Source organism: Gracilinanus agilis, chromosome 1 (assembly GCF_016433145.1).
Source record: "Gracilinanus agilis isolate LMUSP501 chromosome 1, AgileGrace, whole genome shotgun sequence".
Taxonomy (NCBI): domain Eukaryota; kingdom Metazoa; phylum Chordata; class Mammalia; order Didelphimorphia; family Didelphidae; genus Gracilinanus; species Gracilinanus agilis.
The window spans coordinates 215,556,675-215,573,170 of record NC_058130.1 but is presented as its reverse complement, the minus strand read 5'-3'; the positions used below and the strand labels follow the sequence as shown (position 1 = coordinate 215,573,170).

General features: G+C 36.9%; 1 pseudogene; it reads right to left on the bottom strand.

Annotated features, from left to right (window-relative positions):
• Positions 1-462: 462 nt before the first annotated feature.
• Positions 463-16,496, bottom strand: part of LOC123249775 — a 32,953-nt pseudogene continuing 16,919 nt past the window's right edge.

Below are 16,496 nucleotides of genomic sequence, written 5' to 3'. Positions count from 1 at the left end.
GAGAGTGAATGAAAGCAGGAGAGGAAAGAGATTAAGATCTTTGGTGCAGGGTCAAGCTCTAACTTTTTTTTTTAGTAAAAAACAAACAAATCCACAACTCTTAACTTCTGTCCCAGAATCAATATTAAGTATTGGTTCCAAGTCAGAAGAGAGGTAAGGGCTAGGCAATTAGGGTTAAGTGACTTGCCCAGAATAAAAAAGCTAGTAAATGGTTAAGGTAGAATTTGAAATTAGGTGTCCCTGACTGTAGGCATAGCATATCATCAACCTATCTGCCTGAATTAGGTGAGAGAGATCAGGAGAAATTGGGAGGTGTAGTACAGTGGCCTCATCATGATGTCTTGGGCTTAGCTCACTATCTTTTGTATCAGAATTTTTTGGGGGGGTCTGGGAGGAATGCAACAACTTTATTGAAAGAAAAGTGCAGTGAAATTACTCAAAAGCTTGAAAGAATTGAGGGAATTAGACATCTCCCCTCAAGCGCAGGACCAAGTGCAGGGTAGATTCTTTCTGGATGTTGTAGTCAGACAGGGTATAATCATCTTCCAGCTGCCTCCCAGCAAAGATCAGACTCTGCTGCTCTGGAGGGATGCCTTCTTTGTTCTGGATCTTTGTCTTGACATTCTCAGTGTATCACTGGACTTCACTTCCAGGGTAATGGTCTTGCCAGTTAAGGTCTTCACAAAGATCTTCATGCCATCCCTGAGGTGAAAAACCAAATGCAAGGTGGATTCTTTCTGAATGTTGTAGTCAGACAGGGTGTGACCATCATCTAGCTGCTTTCCAGCAAAGATCAGTCTCTGCCGGTCTGAGGGGATGCCCTCCTTGTCTTGGATGTGCTACAGATTTTGTCAGTCTGAGACTTATCTGTCTCCTGAGCACGATCCCAGCTACCCTTCCTTTCAGTGTACTAGTGTGGAGACCAAAAAAAAGATGAAGCGATTTCTATTAGATGCATTCTAGTTTTGTTTATCTGAATTGCATCAGCTGAGCTTGTCCTAGTTTCTTCATCTGGAGCGAGGGTACTTGGAGGCCAGCCAAACAAAGGATAGTTGATTTCTGTTAGAAGTTTTTAGGAAAGCATCGGAGTAAATTAATTCACGGTAAGATATGAATGACTTTTAGCTCACTTCCTCTCACAGTAATGCACTAACCTTCTCAAAGATATTTTTATTTTTAAAAAGAAATAAGCAGACAAAATCCTTAAGGGAAGAAATTCCACTATATGAAAAAGATGCTCCAATTCACTATAATTAGAGAACTACAAAGATTGAAATTCTAAGATTCCACTTAATACCCATCTAATTGGCAAAGATGACCAAAAGACTAATGGATGTTGGAGGGGCTATGGGAAAACAGGCATACTGATACACTGCCAGAGGACTAGTGAATGGCTACAACCATTCTGGAAAGCAATTTAGAATTATAAACAGCTACTAAACAGTGACCCAGATATAACAGAGGTCTAGGAGGTCTCTCTCCAGAGGAAAACAAAGAGAGGAGAGGGTCCTATATGTATAAAAATATTCAGAGTGGCTTTTTTTTTGTGGTGACAAAAAAACTAGAAATTAAAGGGATAGCTACCAATTGTGGAAAGGATTGAATAAATTATGGTCTATGAATGTGATTGAACACTATCGTGTTGTTGGGGAAATACTGGGGAAATACAACTTGTCTGACAGACATAGATAAACATGTACAAACAGATCTATATGACATATATACATACTTATTTACCTAGTTGAATATAAGGTATTGAATTATATGTATGTAATATGTATGTATATGCTTTATGAATGCATATATTATGCTGCCAATGGGGGAATTTGTTTTTCTTGACTAGGCATATCTCTCTCTCCAATAGAATAGGAATAGGAGGCAAGAAAATAAATTTCTTTTTTATAATTAATTAATTTGTTCATGACATTTAAATACCTCCCTACCTTCCCTCTCCCTATTAGAAAAGGTATCATTTGACAAAAAGTACATCTAAAACTATGCCTTACTTATTTTTCTTCATCAATTCTTTTTCTGGAGGTTAAATTTCTACCAATTAATAATTTAAAAAATAGAGAGATAGGACAGTATTATAGATGTGGAATGTTGCTTATACTTTGTGATGAAGTCACTGTATTGTTAGTTTTGTTTTACCCTTGCCAGGGACCCCTCGTGGAGTCTGTAAATACTTGTAATGTAAAAATAAAACACATCAATACTTTTTTTTAAAGAGCTTCACCCAAATGAATGACTCTTCAAAAGTGAAATTTCAAGCCAAATTGACCAATGGGGGAGTCATCTGGAAAAGAGAAAAATCTAATAATATTCTATATTTTACTAAAGGCCAGCCCTAAGATGGTCTCTTCTTTCTATTAGAGTGTGAGCTTCTTGATATTAGAGATTGTTGATGTTTCTATTTGTATCCTTAATCATTCAATAAAATTTGTTAAACACTTGCTATGTATCATTGCTGGGGATTTGAGAAAGAGAGAGAGAGAGAGAGAAAGAGAGAGAGAGAGAGAGAGAGAGAGAGAGAGAGAGAGAGAGAGAGAAACACAGTTCCTGCCTTCAAGGAGCTTACAATTTATTAAGGGAAACACCATGAAAACAAATAGATGTGTACAAAGCAAGCCATATACAGGATGGAAAGCAGAAAAAAAATGACAAAAATACAAAAACAAAAACCCATTGGAATTAAGAGCAGTGAAAGAAAGCTTCCTTTAGATGTTGAGCTTTCAGCTGGGAAGTTGGGTAGTTCTCCAGCATTTGGTAATGAGGAAAGTGCTTAATAATGCTTCCCCTTATTCATCCTTTGCTTTGTCCTCACTCCTAAATACTGGTCCAGAGCCCTGTATACAGTAGGCACTCAATAAATGATGATAATGATGAAGATAAAGACAAAGCCACAAGAACTAGTAAATAAACTCTAGAACTGACTGCTCAGCCAGTTGATTTTGTTTTTTTCATCACTAATCACCTTCCACCATCTAGAGGAGAAAGAGAGAATTGAAAAAGACTTCTCTCCAAAAATCACCTCACAAAAAAAGATTCTTGAGTTTCAGCACACGAATTCAAAATCATCTTTCATCATCTTCCTACCAGAGTGTCTAAGTAAGTTTGATGCCTGTTACTCCATACTTGAGGCAAGACCATATGAGACAAAGAAGAGAGAATTTGGAGATCTGTGTTCTAATCTTAGCTGTCTCTACTAGCTAGACATGTGACTTAGGGCATCTCACTTTTTTTTTTTCTGTGTCAAAGATGCCTCATCTGTAGAAAATAGGAATCAGAATAGATCTTTTATTAAGTGTCTGAAGTCAGATTTAAATTCACGAAGATGAGTCTTCCTGACTTCAAGCCTGGCACTCTAACTGCTGTCCCACCTATCTATCCCTGGAGTGAGAGACCTAGGTTTAAAAGTTTCAAGCACTTACTCATGGTCTGTGATTCGTGACCAGGAGTAAAACTGTTTTACCTCACTCCATTTCTCTAGTTATAAAATGAGAAAAGAACTACTTTAGGAAGTTAGGAAGAAAATACTGTGATTTCTTTGCCCTTCACTGATTTGCAACCCTGTTGGGGAAATCCTAGGGAGTTGCTGGCAATTTAGAGAGGTTTACTGACTTGTCCTGGTTCATGCAGCTAAGTAAGTGTAGGAGACAGTATTTGAACCTGAGTCTTCCTGATTTTACACACAACACTTTTTTCCACTGGACCATTCTATCACTTTCTTGTTGTGAGGAAAACACTATAGAAATCAGATATTATTATTATTTGAAATTAATTATTTGAAATTAAAAAGTATTTTGGTATCCCAGGTACAGAGCTAAACTAGGATTACAAAGACAAAAATAAAACCAAAAAAAACCCCACCTACCCCCTGACCTCAAGGAACTAAATTATGACATTTGTTCTTTCAGTAAGCACTTACTGATGACATTCTAAGAATGTAAGTCCCTTGAGGACAGTCCCTGGTGTGTGTGTATGTGTGTGTATGACAAAATCTACACATTTGTTGACTTGTTGATTGATAACCAAATGGGTAATCTCAGTTATTATGAGAAAAAAAAACAACAACAAGAACTTCATTTTCCCTTTGGCCTGAAATTATAACATTTTAAGGACCTTCCTTTGGCTAATGCCTGGGAAATTACCTTTATCTTTGATGCTTTTTCTTCTTCCCTTTCCCCAACAAAATCAACAAACTTATTCTCACCCACCTATGGCCATTACAACATTATTCCTTTGATTTATGCCTCTTATCACCTAATAACATAAAAATTCTTCTGGTAAACATAACAAATCTCTATGTGGATGAGAGTACAAGATGGTAAACTCTGAGTATGTTTAAGTAGAGTGTTTTAGCAGAGGAAGCATTAATAATTGGGAAATAAGACTCTAGACCAGGATAAGACCTCTAAAACAATTTAGTCTAACCCTGTAATTTTACAAATGAGAAAACTGAGCCCTAAAACAACTAAGGAGCAAGGGACAGAGAAGAAGCAAAGTGGATTGAGAACCAAGCCTGGAGATAGAAGGTCCTGGGTTCAAATGTAGCTTCAGATACTTCCTAGCTATGTTAACCTCCATCGTTTAGACCTTTTTGTTCTTCTGCCTTGGAACCAATACAAAATATTGATTCTAAGATAGACAATAAGAGTTAAAAAAAAAAGAAAAGGAAAGAAAAAAGAAAACTAAGTCATTTCCCCTAGATCACACAGGTCATTTGCCCCATAAGTCATTGTTGTTGTTTTTAAATTGTGCCAAGATCCCTTCACTGTGTAGAAAATTGGAATCCAGTAGATAACTTTGATGAATCTTCCAATTCTTATATTCTATCATTTTTTGACCCTATCTTGAACAAAGGCTTTTTGAGGTCAGTGGGACTCTTTGCATCATGATTGGAAAAGAGAAACTGAGAGAGAATAGTCAGAACGAACCACTCTATGCTCCAGTATTCACATTATGGTATTTGCAACTCATATTGGAGAGGAAGAGTAAATGTTGAGGCATTATTAACCACAGTAACTTGAATAAATTTAGAGAACAGGCTGTTTAATTCAGGTAAGTTTTCTTGGCAGTTGGAGAAAGACTGGAACATTGACTACTACTGTAAGAAAAATGCTAGGGGTCTGGGAATTGAGGGAAGGTCTAAGGGTCCTTGTTTAAGACCCACTAAGAAAAGGGCATGCAAGGAAAAAATGTGAATGGAGAGCCTGAAGATAAATTTGGCTTATCTTACAATTTTGACAGGGAATGACCCTGGTTATGTTCCCTTTTAATCCAACCATTAAGAAAGAGAGGGAATGAATTATGAACAAATATGCTTCAAAGCTTATGAAGCACTCATTTTCCCATGCTCTGGACCTGATAACGGTTTTTGTTCAGGTTATTGCAGAAACTTGGGTGGCATTATTTAGAATATAAACCATGAAAATTAGGGTTTCTGCCCCCTCTAGTGGAAGAAAGAGAAAACACTGATTTTTTTAAAATGTTTTCTCTAGATTTAAAGGGTCTGTGGGTCATTCTACAGCTTTTCATACTGAAGACGAAGTGATCTAATGGGAAAAGACACTAATTTGAACCATAACTAGGGCTTTCCCCAGGATGCCAAAATTTACAAGGTACTGGAAACATTTGTATCCTTTCAATAGAATGAAATAATTCAATCTAACACCTCGTGGGAAAGAATAATTAGTTAAAATATGAAACTACCAGATGAGTTTCCTCTCCCCAGAGGCAATTCTCTAAATTAACTTCTCCCCAGCCCTTCTCTGTTACCTCTCTGGTGGTATTTTCTCTAGCAGTGATCTTAAGGTGTTGCTCCCCAATCTCCAGTTTATCCAGTTTATAGGTCTTTCTTTCCTCCCAGATGACACCTTTGAAAATCTGACTTGAAGGTGATTTTCATTCATACTATTTGTCCCAAACATAAAAGATACTAGCTATAACTCTAGCCCTAATTATGTCATTAGTGATTCCACTGTTCTACCTCCTACTTTCTGGCCATTTAGTAGGTGTTTAAAAATGTTTACTGGTAGGTTTTATCAGGAAAAGAAGTACAAAAGTAACTTCTAATAATTTCAGTTAGCTATAGTTTTAGTTAAAGAGAGTTGAAAATGAAGTTTGCAGGTAAGATTTGGATTTTTGGATTTCTAGGAGTTAAGAAGCCTAGGTTCCAAGGGGTAACACAGAGATGCCATTAATTATTGTTATGTGATATCAGGCAAGTCATTTAACCTCATTCTCAATTGTCTTCTTTGCCAAATGATGAAAATCACATGTAAGCCTATAGCTGTGATGATGAACCTTTTAGAGACCAAGTGCCTAAACTTCATTGTCATGCTACATGTGAATCACCCCCTTACCTCAGAGAGGGGAGGGAGGAAGTGCTCTCATTGGGCTGCTGGGCAGAGGGATGGGTCATGTGAGAAATGTCCTCAGGTGTGGTGGAGAGGGGGAGGGGAGCAGCCCCCTCAGGCACATGTGTCATAGGTTCACCAACATGGACCTATAAGATTATTTGAAGACAAGAAACTGTGCACTGAAAGGATTTTGGAAATGATAAAACACTATATAAAAGGAGAAGAAGAAGAATGATTAATATAATTGTAAGTATATATTACTATTACTTGGTATTATATTTCTATTATTATAATAAATATCATCATCATCATCATCATCATCATCATCATCATCATCATCATCATCATAGCCTGAATCCAATCCATCATCCTTTTAGTGAGGATACAAAAGAAAAGTAGGGGAATGATATTGAGGGTGAAGTATAGCTGGGACTTCATGTATCCTGAGACCATTACAGTAAATATGAAAGGTTAGCAGGAGTCCTGAAACACTGGTCTGCAGAGATAACATTGATTGATTTAGCAATTCTGTTAATGTGAAGCAACTCTTACTAAAAGTTAAAGATTCAGATAGGAAGGTATAAAGTTCCAGGCTAGCAATATTTTAAATTTTCAATATCCTCATGATTTCCTTGACTTTTCTGTTTATATTTCAAAGTCTCTATAGAGGATAGTAGAATGAATTGTGTTACTTAATGTTTTGGTTTTTATTATTTGTATATTTGTTATTATTACTTTATATTTATATATTTGTATAATATATAAAATATATTATTATTTATATTATATATTTATTATCATTTAATATCTACTTCTTTTACCTTCTTTATGAGAATCGATAATGTATACTGGTTCCAAGGCAGAAGAGTAGTGAGGGCAAGTCAGTGGAGGTTAAGAGACTTGCCCAGGGTCACACAATTAAGAACTATCTAAAGGCAGATTTTAACCCAGGACCTCCTCTCTAGGTCTAGTTCTGTTTCCACTGAGCCACCTAGCTGCCCCTTTCTTCTTTTTGGAAGAGCAAGTATTCATCTTTCTTTAGCTACAGTAAGATCACAAAACCTATGTTCTGTTGATCTTGTGTCAGTTTTTTTTTTTAAGCTTCAAGATCTGCCCACCATCTTAGTATTGCCAAAAGTATATGTTAAGATTATTATGGCATGGGTATTAATGACTGGAAATGTGCTCTTTCCATTAAGTTTTGACTTTGGAATATCTTTCAGTCTTATTATTATATGAATGTGGGATTTATATACTTGTTGTTATGCTTAAATACAGATAAATGTGATCTCTTCACCATGGATAATCCTTCTGCTGGTATAGATCACCATCCTTTTTTGTCGTCCAAATTTGTGAAATTGTGATTCATAGCTCTCCATAAGAGAGGCAGATTGTTGAAGAAGAGAGATAGTGGGCTTGGAACCAGGAACCTTTGGATTCAAGTCTTGCCTTTCCTCCATACTGGCTATGGGACTGAGCAAGTGATTTGACCTCTCAATGCTCTGGCAATTCTCTGAGATAAGAAGTTGACCTGCTTTGTTAGAGGGAACTTCCTCATTTAGGAGTGCCTTGTAGCTGGATATGGATGGGTTCTGTTCCTATCCCTATTGGTACCTTTCCGTAAAACCCTCTATTTGAATGCCCCCCTAAATGCACTTAGTCCATCCTACCCCAACTCTATGAAAAAAGCAGCATGGCGGCCATTAGATACTTAAGTGGATTGAGAGCCAGGCACAGAGAGGGGAGGTCCTGGGTTCAACTATAGCCTCTCAAACTTCCTAGCTGTGTGACCCAGGACAATTGCCTAACCCGTACCCTGCTTCTGCCTAGGAACCAATGCTTGGTAATAATTCTAAAATAAAATAGTAAGGGCTAAAAAAGAAAAGGCAGGGGGCAGCTGGGTAGCTCAGTGGATTGAAAGCCAAGCCTAGAGATGGGAGGTCCTAGGTTCAAATCCGGCCTCAGACACTTCCCAGCTGTGTGACCCTGGGCAAGTCACTTGACCCCCCATTGCCTACCCTTACCACTCTTCCACCTATAAGTCAATACACAGAAGTTAAGGGTTTAAAATTTAAAAAAAAAAAAAGAAAAGGCAGTGTGGAATAGTGGAAAGAATTCTATGGGTTCAAACTCCATATCGGTCAGCTAGAATTTATTAAACGCTTTCACTGTGCCAGGCCTTATACTAGACAACAGGCAAGTCTGCTGCATCCTACCTATGTGACCTTAGGTAAATGACTTCCTCTCTAGGTCTTCTTTTTATTTATAAAAATAATGGTGTTCTACTCAGGTGTGTGCTAGAGTTAGTTTGAATTGGCTCTAAAGCCAATTGTTAAATTTTCTATGTGAGCAGATATCTACTCTTTTGAAATTGTCAAATGCTACAAATCAAGGCTTGATTTCTTCTTTTGATGGTTATTTAAATTCAACAAAGTGCTGTAAAAATGTTAATGATGTCAACTAAACTTTAAAGGGTGTCGACATACATTTCAGGGGAGACAATTGTTAAACATTTACCAGCTCAACTCTGGTTCTATCAGATAATTTCTAAGATCCCTTTCAGCTAAGATCCCTTTCATCAATTAATATAATTATAGAAATTAATCATTACAAAAGAAGACTCTTAAATAATAACATATTATATTCCCAGTGCATCTTTTAAAAAAAACAACCTTACCTTCTGTCTTGGAATCATGCTAAATATCAGATCCAAGGCAAAAGAGAGATAAGGACTAGGCAATTGGGGTTAAGTGACTTGCCCAAGGTCATACATGTAGGAAGTGTCTGAGACCAGATTTGAACCTAGAACCTCCTACCTCCAGGTTTGGCTCTCTCTCCACTTAGCCACCTACCTGCCCCTTTCTGTGCATCTTCTTTTCTTGATTCATTCTTTGAACATTTTCTCAGGAGTAGGGAAAATCACACTTATATCCATGGAAAGAGATTTAAATTCTCTGAACAAAATGTGCCAGTTAGAATGTCAGAAAGGATCGCCCTGTTAGGATGTCCTCCAACTGCTATCTTTCCTGAATAGAAGGGAAAAAATCATCTCAAATAAGACAAATCACAGCGGAAATAGGCTAGACTGAGAGGTAAAGGAGATGTCACAGACGGCTTTCCAGGCAGATTAGAAAAGCAAACTGAATCCTTTCATTTCAAAGCCAAAGCCAGCAAGCCTCTGCTTCAATACCAGCCAAAACAAATGCTAATAATCCAGCTGTTCCACCCCATGATACCTTCACTGGCAAAACCTGAGCTTGAGGCTAGAAATAAGTAGCACCTTAATGCTAAGTCTGGTTCCAAATGCATGAGGCAAATGTTCTGTTGTGAATACACAGACCTTGGGCAGAATGTGGGCTCCAGGCAGGCAAGTATCTTCACAGGATCATATATTTGTAACTAGAAAGAATAATCAATAAATATTTATTGAGTGCCTATTAGATGCCAGGCATTGGACATAAAAAAAGACAAAACTGAAACAGACTCTGACCTCATGTAACTCACATTCAGGGGGTAGGGGAGAAACAACACAGACAATATATACATATATATATATATTCATATATATATATGTATATATATATAAAACATAAGATACTTTGGGGGAAGGTAATAGCAGCTGGAGAGATTAGGGAAAGCATGTAGGAGGTGGTATTTGAGTTGAGTTTCAAAGGAAGCTAGCTTTCTAAGATGAAGGAATGAAAAGAGAATACCTTCCAGAAATGAAGTAACTACTAATAACTTGTACAAATGCACAGAATTAGGAGAAGAAATGTCACTCATGTGTCAGGAACAGAAAGGAAACCAGTTTGATAAGATCATAGTGAATGAAGGGAAATAATGTATAATAGGACCAGAAAGGTAAGTTAGAGCCCGTTTTTTAAATGCCAAGAAGAGGGTTCAACATCTTAATTTTACAGATGGGGAAACTGAGGCCCATCAATGTTATGCTTATTGTAGTTATGACTTACATTATTTCCTGGTGGTCGTCATGCCTCTACTTCATCCTGGCACTCAATCTCTCTTCATGTCATTCTCATCACCCAAGCATTTGCCTGATCTTGTTCAGATCCAGAGCCATCCCTCTCCCTAATCCCAGCTCTGAGAGCAGGAATCGCAATACCTCCTTTCCAAGAAAGGACATGGTAATCAATTGTTCCCTACCTACAGTCCCTACTCCCTTTGGTTCTCCTTTCTAAAACGCTCCTCCTTTTCCTTGCATATTTTTTCCTCCCTCTTAGAATGTAAGCATCTTTTTTTTTCCAGTTACATGTAGTAACAATTTTTGACAATTGTTTTCTGATATTTTACAGTTTGGATTTTCTCCCACCTATTCTTCTTGGGAACTTTCTTGAAGTGGAAAATAGTCTAATATAGTTATACCAGTACTTAGAATATAAACATCCTAAGGGAATGTATTGTCTTGTTTGTTTGCATTGGTATCCCCAGCTTTTAGCACAGTGATTGTATATAGTCAGCCCTTAATAAATAGTTTTTCATTCATTCAGTCATTGAAACATTGAAACATAGCAAAGACATGATTCAAACCTGGATTCTCTAATGAGAAATCTGTCCTTCCTCCTACTCCATCATGTTGATCGAACGCTTTGTTCATCTGCTATAACATGCAGTCTACAGAACATAAGTTAGGATTTTTTGGTAGATAGTCTGATATTATTGGTCTTTGTTTAGTTCCTGCCTTGTCTACCCAACTTAACTGTAAGCTTTTTGGATGTCAGAGATTTTATTTTATTTGCCTTTGAATATGCCCAGCATCTAGCACATATTCAAAGAAAATGTTTGCTGATAGAACCAGAACATGCTAGTATTGTACTAAATGCTGAAGCTTTGCACTGACCTCAAAGAGCTTATATTCTAACAGGGGAAAATAAGATATATAAAGGAGTAGGAAGGCAATGTCTATCTAAGGAGTTACAGGGCAGTAATTTGGTATGCCCTCTTCTAAAGTAATGGTAATAGAGATTCGATCACTGCATCCAGAATAAGAGGTATAAGTAAGTGTATTGGAGTTATGGATATCCATTTTTTATGGAAAGCATTGGAGCAGGCTAAGGTTTTGTTAGTCCTGTCCCAAGAAAGAATCTAGTATCTGGGTCTCCTGACTCTCAAGGCATTCTAATTAATAGGCCTCTCATTTAGACTTGGTCCCCCCAGGAAGGAGCTGCTTTATTCTAAGATACCTTACAAGGAATCTATAGTTAAGTGGTGCAATTATTAATTTGATCAAGTTCTTCATTCAGATTAATTTTATCTAATCATCTACTATATGCTCATACAGTTTTGTTTTTAAAAATAGTATAAAGTATTAATGAAAACAGGACTGCCATCTTGTATGTTCATAAGCAAATAAATACTGACTTATTGGTCAAAGTGGCCTACTTGCTGTTCCCCTAGACTTAGCATTCCACTTCCCACTTGGGGTTCTTTGCTTAGATTATTCCATAAGCCAAGAATGATCTTAATCACTCTTCTTTCTTAGAATCCTCCTTTTCTTCAAGAATCTGCTCAGATACTTGCTTTGCTATGATGATCTTATTGATTTGTCTAGCTGTTGGTGCTCTCTCTCTCCTAAAATTATACTTATATTATCTATATAAATGCTATATTTCTCTCTTTAATAAAAGGTTAGCTCCTTAAGGGAGCAGACAATTTGCCATTTTGTCTTAATATTTCTAGTGCTCAACACAGTCCCTTGTCCATAGCAAGCACTTTGTAAATGTTGAATTAAATTTCATTGCACCAAATTATTTACCTCATGAATGGACGGAACCACTCATTTTGTAGATTTAAGAAACATTAAGACTTATGGATGACAAAAATTATGTAGGGGAAAAAATTCCTTGTGTTAATATAGTATCACTGATACTACCTTTTTTTTTTTTTTTGATACTACCTTTTTTGTATTTGAGTTCCCTGGAAAAGCTACCTAGGCTCTTGATAACCTATGAGCCTACATTTACTAAAAAGAAAAAAAAACAACAACATACTTTATAAGCCCCCACAGGAGTGTTTCTTTTATTAGTCAGCTAGAGAACAAAAAGTTCAAAGTAAAGATTTAATGAAATGGCATAGTAAAAAAGTGAGATGGTAGAACATTTACTTACTCACCACAACCATCATGAAAAAAATTTAGAACACATTTTCCTAGAACTACACACGTTCTAAGATGGAATGGTAGACACAAATAAGGAATGTGTATGTGTGAGGACAATTCATGCCTTTCTGATGCAGTAGTCAGGCCTGCCAATATCTTCTGTGATGTCATCATATGACTTCCATCAAATCTATTTCCTGCTAGTTTTGCATGGCATGTCATCCTCACCTAGTGTTTCTCTGGTCTTGTGTTGGTTGCTAAGTGATGAGCCATTAGGCATTTGGTTGGGGAGCTTGTCTCTGCTGGCAGATACTACTTTCATTTGGAGTTCTCTCCTGGGTACTTTCTCTTCCCTATACTAGGAAGAAAGGGCTTGCTATCTCTCTTCTAGCTTAAAACTTTCAACTTTTTCAAACCTCAGACTTGTATCACTCCCACCATCCAGTGCCTTGGATGAAGCCAGAGAAAACATGTTGACTGGATATACTATGAATTTATGTTACATAATCTCAACTGGTTCCTGACTGCTACAAGGCATTCCTTTTAACCCTCCTTAATTTATTCACTATCCTACTTACTACAGGAAATTTTCCAAACTTTTCATCTCTCCTCAAGCTTCCCAGGGCTCCTCTTTCATTCTCTACTGAGAATCTTGCCTTATATTTTGCTGAAAAAAATTGAGGTCATTTGCCTAGGGATCCCTCTTTACCCCTCCTCATCTCACTTCACTCAGATAGCCTCTGCCACTATTTCCTCCTTGACTCATTTTGCTTGAAGAGATATCCACCCTTCTCTTTACCAGGACAAAGCCTTCTCTCAAACATGTAAATGATCCCTTTCCATTCTATCTTCTTCCCTAGGATTATCCCTCTATCATCCCTATTCTTTCACTTATCTTCAATTATTTCCTATCTACCAGCTCTCTCCCTACAATTTGCAAACATACCTATGTTTCATCCAACCCACACCCCTTAAAATGAACATTTAACTCTTCTGTCCCTGCTAACTATTATCCCAAAATATTGCCTGTCTTTTGTGGCTAAACATCTTGAGCAGGTTGTCTACAGTGGATGTCCCCACTTCCCTTCCTCTCATTCTTCTTCACCCTAAAGTCTCATTATCTACCTCATCATTCAACCAAAATTGCTCTCTCCAGAGTTACTGATGATCTTTTCATTTCCAAAATGAATGACCTTTCTCTCATTCCTCATCCTTTTTGATTTCTCAGTATAATTTCTGACACTGTTGATTACCTTTTTCTCCTCAATATTCTCTTCTCTATCAGTTTTCTTGATGTTAATCTCTCCTGGTTTTCCTCCACATCTGACTATTTTTTCTGTCTCCTTTGCTATATCTTCATTTAGGTCATGCCCTGGAGCCATTGCTATTTAAGAACGCATTGTCTTGGACTTCTCTTACCCCTCTATTCTGTTTCCCTTGTTGATTTTATCAGCTTTCATGGATTTAATAATCATTGATAAACAGATAATTCTCAAATCTATTTATCTAGCTTTTTTTCTTTTTACTTTCTTTTCTTTGCAAAAAACCCATGCCTTTTTTCTTAGAATCAATATTAAGTATTGGTTCCAAGGAAAAAGAGGTAAGGTAGGCATTTGGAATTAAGTAACTTCCCCAGGGTCATACAGCTGGGAGATGTCTGAGGCTATATTTGAACCCAGATCCTCTTATCTATCCTAGCTCTCTATCCACTGAGCCATTTAGCTGCCCCCTCTTTTTCCTTTTTTAAAAAACATTTTTCCATAAGTTCTACATTCTCTCTTTCCCAGCACCCCTACCCTACCCAGTGAGAAAGCAAGAGATACAATACCTATTATTCATATAAAATCATGCAAAATGTTTTTATTAGCTATGTTCCATATAAAACAAAAGAAGAAAAATGAAGAAAGGAAAAAAATATATTTTAATCTTCACTCGTAGTCTATCAGTTCTCTATCTGGAGGAGGATAATGTTTTATATCATGAGCCCTTTGGGGTTGTGGTGGCTCACTGTATTGCTCAGAGTTACTAGGTCTTTCATATTTATACTTAAAATATTACTGTTACTGTGTAGCATGTTCTCCTAGTTCTGCTCAATTAACTCAGTTTATATCATCATCAGTTCATATAGGTCTTTCCAATATTTATCCAGGTTTACCTTCTCTTCTGACTTCCAGTCTGACATTTCCAACTGATATCCTGAAACATCTTAAACTCAACAAGTCCAAAACTGAACTCATTATTTCTCTCCCTAAAACTTTCCCTTTTCCCAACTTCCCTATTAGTGTTAAGTAGTTGTCAAATCTTGTCATTTCTCTTTTTGTAACATCTCTTATAAATGCTGTCTTCTCTCCTCTAATAATACCATCCCCCTACGATAGGCTCTCATCATCTTACACATGGACTATTTCATAGTCTGTTGGTTGGCCTTCCTGCCATAGGTGATGTCCATCAATTGTGAAATGGCTGAACAAGTTGTGGTATATAATAGTTATGGAATACTATTGTGCTATAAGAAATAACAAGCAGGATGATTTCAGAAAAACCTGGAAAAACTTATGTGAACAGATGAAAAGTGAAGTGAGCAGAACCAGAACAATACTGTAACAGTGGCAGCAATTTTTCATGATGAACAACTATGAATGAATGAATGATCAGCAACTCAGTAATCCAAGACAATTCCAGAGATTCAAGATGAAAAATGCCATCTACCTCCAAGAAAGAATTGGCAGAGTCTGAATGCAGACTGAAACATCCTTTCTTTGTTTCTTTGCTTTTTCCTTCTCCTTATTCTTTCTTTTTCTTGTTCTTCCACAAAATGACTAAAATGGGAAAATATTTTATGTGATTACACATATAAACTCTATATTAGATTGCTTGCCATTTCAGGGAGTGGAGAGGGGAGGGAGGAAGGGAAGGAGAGTCAGAAGAAAGGAGGGAATTTGGAACTCAAAACTTTAAAAAAATAAATGTTATGAAATTTTTAAAATATGTAATAGGGGATTTTTTTTAATTTTAAAGAAAATGCTGGTCCCTTCCTACATTTCCAGGATTCTTATACCTTACCTCCAGGAATTCTCTGACGATGACACTGGTGTCCTTCTTATTCCTTCAACATGACACTCCGTCTCTGAGAATTTTCACTGGCTATTCCTTATGCCTTTAATTATTTCCCTTCTCATCTCTGTCCCCTAGCTTTCCTTGTGTCTTTCAGAAAGGATTTAACCAGAGTCCTATCTCCTAAAAGAAGCCTTTCCTAGTTGTCCTTAATCTGACACAATCCCCAATTTATGCCATATATCTTATTTATACATGTGTTTGTATGCCGTCTCCCCTATTAGTTCTAAACTCCTTGACAGCAAGGACTGCACCCCCTTTCTTTATATTCTCAGTGCCTAGTACAGTGCCTGACACATAGTAGATATTTATAAATGTTGGTTGATTGATTGACACAAAGGAGGTGCTTAACAAGTACTAATTGACTCACTGGCTAAAAGAAAGAGGCCACTCTATACCTAGTATAAAATTAATGGAAAAATCATTAGCTTCTTTCTTTCCACAAGGAAAAGAATCTGCCAGTTCTCAGAGTCTTGGTGGTTTGAAGATTTTTCTCTCCATTGGAGGAATCTTGCCTCCAGGGAACAGGATCATTTGAAACACAAAATATCCAAGCAGCTAAGTAGAATCACCAAATATTTCAAGTGTCTTTTTCTCTTATTCACTCGGAACAATGTCACAATCCCAATCTTCTATTTGATTTCAGGTATAAAAATTCCTTAGAGCTCTTATTTAGAGAAGAAGTAGATCATACTTGATAGGGTACTGGACTTGGAGTCAGGAATCCTTTTTCAGCCACTTAAACTGCTGGGATAAATAAGTGGCAGTTTAAAATGGGTATGGAGAAAACTGGAAAGGAGTAAACTAGTTGTTCTACCTCATTTCAACAAAGATGAACACACACCTCTGTGCTAGTCAATAGGGATAAAAAAAGGTTGAAGGAAAGAAAAGAGAGAAGAAAGAAT